Source organism: Magnolia sinica, chromosome 11, assembly GCF_029962835.1.
Source record: "Magnolia sinica isolate HGM2019 chromosome 11, MsV1, whole genome shotgun sequence".
Taxonomy (NCBI): domain Eukaryota; kingdom Viridiplantae; phylum Streptophyta; class Magnoliopsida; order Magnoliales; family Magnoliaceae; genus Magnolia; species Magnolia sinica.
This window is the reverse complement of record NC_080583.1, coordinates 84081659-84087949: the sequence shown is the minus strand read 5'-3', so window position 1 is coordinate 84087949 and position 6291 is coordinate 84081659.

Here is a 6291-nt window from a genome sequence, read left to right as displayed (position 1 = left end):
TGGGCCCTATATTAACATGTTTTGTACCAAAATCCATGTGGGCCCACTAGTAAGGTGGGCCACACTTGTATGGTTGAGATGAATGCAGCCCATATGAGGAGTTGATCGGCTACGTTGACGTATGGTTTCAGCTAGGAAGGTGGCCACAGATTGCTAAGGGAGGGAGCCTTGTACGGTTCGAGACAAACTACAGGTCTCGAAGCGTGGGACGCGGATTGCGTCCTACGGCCGTCTCTAGCCCCGAATGGGCAGTTCTGTGGGCTGGCCGACCGTGATGTATCTGTACATCCAAGCCGTCCAACCATTTTCTACGATCATTTTAATCCATGAATTAAAAACTAAGGCAGATCCAACGCTCAAATGGACCACACCAGATATGACTCTGCTTTGTGCATTTAAGGCAACCAAGCTTATTATTTAGTGTGCTTCACCTGACCGTTGGATCTGCCTCAATTTTTTAGTAATGTCTTAAAATGATTTTAGAAAAGGTATGGACAGATTTGATGTAGAGATACATCAAGGTGGGCCAGCCCACCGAACTGCCCGTTCGGGGCTAGAGACTAGCGAGGGTAGGACGCAATCCGCGTCCCGAAGCGTGACATTGTACGGAGGTACCGGCATTTGCAGGTAGACTAAAGCGTGTGCAGGTGCGCCAATGGCCTGGAGATCCAAACCATTGATCGGATGGAATAGATGGGGAAGAATGGCCTAAATTTTTGGCAGGTCTAAAATGAACGGTCCTGGTCCACTGATCCCCTGCAAGAGTGAAAATGAATTAGCCGCTACAAACGAAGACGAGGATTCCGTTCTACATTGAATGTATCTGTTTATCCATCCATCCCTTCCCTCTATCATTTTAAGGTATGTGCAAAATAATAGGGTAGATCTAACAATCAAGTGAACCTTTTATTTAAACCGTGATATCTTGCAAATTCTAGGGAGAATGGGAAAAGCTAATATTAGTTTAGATGGAATTGTAGTTTTTGGATTATGATCACTGTAGTATTGATTCCCAGCTATTTGTAGGTTTTTTAAGAAGTTTATTGTTGTTAGTGAGTTGCGTAGGTCTCATCACGATGTATGAGTTATATCCACACTGTCTATATATTTTTCGAGATCATTTTAAGCCATGGTTTAAAAAATAGGCAAATCCAAAGTTTAAGTAGACCTCACAAAGCAATGGGGATTGAATGCCTACCATTGAAAACTTCTTAGGGCCCGTGCGGTTTTGGTTCAAGCTGATATTTGTGTATTCCCCTCATCTAGGTCTGTTTGGCCTCGTGAACACGTCTGTTCGGCCCTATGAACACATTGGATGGCAAATAAACATTACATGGACTCAAGAAAGATTTCAACGGTGGGCGTCATTGTCCCCAATACTTTCTATGTTATGGTCCACGTAAGCTTTAAATTTGCTCCATTTTTAGGCCCATTGCATAAAATGAGGTTGCAAATGAATGGACGGTACAAATATAACGTATAAATGTTATTCTCAATGGCTTTAATTGTTGGTTGGTATATCTATTTAATGACCAATAAATATACAACCAAATGCTATCATGACCCAAACATGACATGGAATTATCTCTGTCCCATGGTATCATATGGTAATAGCGGACAATCCCATCACATTTAATAATTGTATTTTTTTAATCCCCTAAAATACTATGGCCCAAATACCCCCTCAAGGTCATTCAGGCATTTTTTTTTAAGTCTCAATGTTAAAGTGTTTGGCATTTTCATGATGCTACTTGTTAAATTTACAATTTAGATTGACCTTATACCCTCTAGAGGCTTTCAATGGCAGGCAATTAATATCTAGAAAAACAAATTGATTAAGTGAAAAAACACAAACTTTTCCCAACAATATAAAGAAATATCATGCATGGAACACGTGTGACTAAAATTTAATAATCTAAATGGTGAGTGATGCAAAGGTAATAACTTGGTAGGTGAGTCCCTAATTGTGGAGCCCACTTACATAAATGTGTTGTATATCCATGCCATCCATCTATTTTGCCAATACATTTTAAGCCATGTTCTAAAAGACGAAGCATATATAAATCTCAAGTAGACCACGCAATAGAAAACATTGGTCACTAAACACCACCTTAAAATAAAAACTTCTTAATTCCAACTCAATGTTTAATTGCCATCCAACCAATTAGTAAGGTCACACAAATCAATATAAAGGAAAAACACACATATTAGCTTGGTCAAACTTTTTTTAACTGATAACTACTTTTAAGACTTTCATAAGGGCCAAGGGCTAATAAGGTGTTTCTTTGCCATCAACCTACTTATAAGTCAAATGACAATTGTTTTCTTTTTTCTTTTTTCATTGACCACTGTTTCTTGTAACGTGATTCTAAGATTTGTATCTACTTCCCTTTTATGACTATGTCCTGAAATGATCAGGCAAAACGGATAGATAGCATGGATATATTGCACATACATGGAGGTGGGCCCCACAATTGGGAACTCACCCACTGAGTTGTTACTGCAATATCTACTCCCATAAACGATGGCCTTCATTTTCCATTGATCATTTACCGAAAATTGCACCCATTTGATTGATTGGTTGGCATTTTTATTGAACGGTTGGAACAAAAACGAGATGCTTCGGATTCAATATCCAGTTGCTCATTGATAAGAGGTGAAGATGGCTAGAAGTAGAGCTGTACACGAATTGACTTAGCTCGGTTAAGCTCATTACGACTTCGTTGGAAACTTAGAGCCGAGTTGAGCTGATTTTTTTAGCTCGAAAAAATTTTCAAGCTCGAACCTCAACTCGAATTGAATCAGCTTGGTGACTTTGTTACGTTGATATTGATGTTGCTTGCTTTCAAGCTCGAACCTCAGCTCGAATTGAATCAGCTTGGTGACTCGGTTACGTTGATATTGACATTGCTCGCTAAATATTTGATGAAATGGCTCAACGAAGTATTGTTTTGGGTGCATACATTATCCATGAGCTTGGCCAGTGGTGAAGAAGGAAGGGATACGAAACAAATCATTACACAAAAAAATAATAATAATAATAAATTTTTTAAAAATCATATTATAAAACTACGCTCAAACCAAGATTTTGATGTTGCTGCCCAATGTTTGATGAAATACCTTGAGTTTACTGTTATTGTTTTGCATCATTTGAAAATTTGAAGAAGCCCTCTACTTGTTTGAGAAAATGTAGCATAAGATTGAACTGGCTGAACCGCTGATTGAACCGAGCTGAGCCGAGGTGGCCATTCAACCTTGAGGACCAAGCCAAGCTAAGTTCAAGCTGAGGTTAACTACTGGCTGAGCCGAGCCGAGATAGGCCAAGCTCAGATTCTATCTAGAACATGTGCCAATTGTGTCCTGCCTAGATCAGTGGGGCCCACCATGATGCATTTGTTTTATCCATACAATTCATCCTTCGGACGTATCAATTTAGAGTATTAGCCCACAAAAAAATGGAAAAAAAAAAAAAAGAAAGAAAGAAAGAAAAAAAAAGGGCACATAGTAGGATCAAGTGGATCATATCACTAGAAGCAGTGGTGATTGAAGGCCCACCATTAAAATCTTCATAAGGCCAACCTAATGTTTATTTGCAATCTAACCTTTTGATCAGGTCACACAATTCTTGCATGAAGGGAAAACACATTATTTTGATCAAAACTTCTGCCGCCTTGAAAAAGTTTTTAATGGTGGGCATCACACTGTATAGTCCACTTGAGACTTAGATATCCTTTATTCATGGGTCCGTCGCTTCAAATGATCCAGTAAAATGAATGAACGGCACAGATAAAACACATGCATCATGGTGGGCCTCAAAGAGCCCTAGACCGAGTCAACAGACATGGGGTTGTAACAATTGAAAACCGATTGCATGCTCTTTGAAGTCCACTGTATCTTATCCACACCATCCATTCGCTTTATCAGCTCATTGTAGGACACAGCATAAAAATTGAAGTATATCCAAAGCTCAAGTGGACCACACCATAGGAAAAAGTGGGGATAATACGACATCCACCGTTGAAACCTTCATGAGGCCAAGGCCCAGAGTATGTTTATTTGTCATCCAAGCCGTTGATAAGGTCACACAGACATGGACGAAGGGAAAACACAAATATCAGCTTAACCCAAAACTTCTATGGTCCATAAGAAGTTTTCAATGGTAGGTGTTTAATTAACATTTTTTCCTGTTGCGTGGTCTACTTAAGCTTTTTATATGCTTCAATTTTTGTCTAACACCGTCAAATGAGCTGATAAAACGGATGGATGGTGTGGATGAGACACAGACATTGTGGTGTGTCCCACAGAGTTTACTCAGTATGCTCCGGTGGCCCCAAATTCAAAAAGTAACGTTTGAATTAATGAATGCCACGTGTATAATTTCTGAGTGCCTGCTATATCAACCCCCACACTCTGCCAGGGTATCAATGTGACGGGGCCAAAAGTGTAGGCATGTATGTAGCCTGTAGGGAATATGAGGAGCCAGACGCCTGTTGCGTACTATCGTGCTCTGTGGGCCAAAAGTGTAGGCCACGTGCATTTGTTTTATCCCCGCCGTCCATTCATTTTGGATCATTATTTTAGAATATGAGTTGAAAAATGAGCCATATTCAAATCTCAGGTGGACCGTGCCACAGGAAAAGTGTTGATTAATGGTCATCGTTCAAAACTTCCCACGCCTAATCTAACGTTGAAAACACAAATATCAGCTTGATCCAAACCACCTTCGGTAGCCCTCGAAAAGTTTTTAACGGTGGGCGTTCAATTACCAAGATGGATCGATGGAGAGCGGATTGGGTGAGACCCCGCCTCACCCAAGACGGTGCGGCCCTTACCATGGGGCCCACTTTGATATATGTATTATGTATCCACCCTGGCCATCCGTTTTTTCGCATCACATTGGGGCATAAACCCAAAAATGAGGCAGATCCCTAACTCAAGTGGGCCACACAATAGGAAAAAATTAGGAATAAATGTCCACCGTTGAAAAAATCATTAAGTTAATATCTTTGTCTTTTTTTTTTCTTTTTCTCATTAGTCCTCGTATGGATGAACTTATGAACGGTTTGGATGGCATATAAACATCACAGTGGAACTCAATGAAGGTTTAAGTGGAAACCATTTGCCTACCCACTTTTTATTGTTGCAGGGCTACTTTAGATTTGGATGTGGTACCCTCTATTGTTTTTGGTCTCATTCATGTGGTATTTCTACATATGATCCGTTGTCTCGCATAGTTTCAGCGAATGGCAACCAAGGATGTAATTTTCGTGATGGATGGATACCCATGATGTGTTGTTAATCATTCATGAGATGTATCGTCCATCCTCAAAGATCTGGTTCCAAATTTTTTACAAACTCGTAGTTAGGTGATTCTTACGGTTACGAGATTTTCATCGCGAACCGACGATGGTAAATGGTCCAACTTGTTGTCCTATTTCAAGTTACTTAGAGTTTAAGCTTAGTTAATTTTAAAAGGATTAGGAAACTTTTATTTATTGAATTAAATCAAAGTATTCATCCAAATATTCATAATTGACCCGTGAAGGGTGCAATCCAAAACCTTTATTAAATCAAGTCCATTGCTGCGAGTCTGGGAAAAATAATTTTACCATCATATGACACTAAATGAAGGGTTTAGAAGTTGATTTATTGGTTTTGATATTTTCACGATGATCTAAGATTAGATGTGTTGGTTTGTATGATTAAATCGTGCCTAATAGCTTGGGTTTAAAATTTAGATTTGATCGGATCAATGAAAGTGGTCCGTTTAATCATTGTAGGTTTATGTTAATGTGAACTATTATAACTCTTGGGTCATTTTGGAAATCACATGTATATCTTTCCATTCTTAATTCCAATGGTGGGTTTATGGTTTGTCAACATGCCGAAGATAATGGTTAGTTTATCTTTTGGATCATAATTTTCAATTGACGGCTATGATGAATGGAGCCATAATCTAGTGGCCCATTTGAAATTTTAGTTTTATAGAATTATTCCTTTAACTATTCTACACTAATAACACAATTTATTTTGAAATAGATTATCATTGTTTGGTTAGAAAATGTGATGGGTTCATAAAATCATTTTTATAATTTTTACAATTTATGCTCATATTCAAAAGATATCTTATATTGATTGAATATATTTTCCTAGCAACTTTGTAAAGGTTCTTGTTAAGGGCTTTGCACAAAACCTTAGGATTTAACTTCTTAAAACAAATTAGAATTATGAGATGATAAAGCAATGAAATAAATCAAAGCATAAACCACACCACACAAGAGATTTTTACGT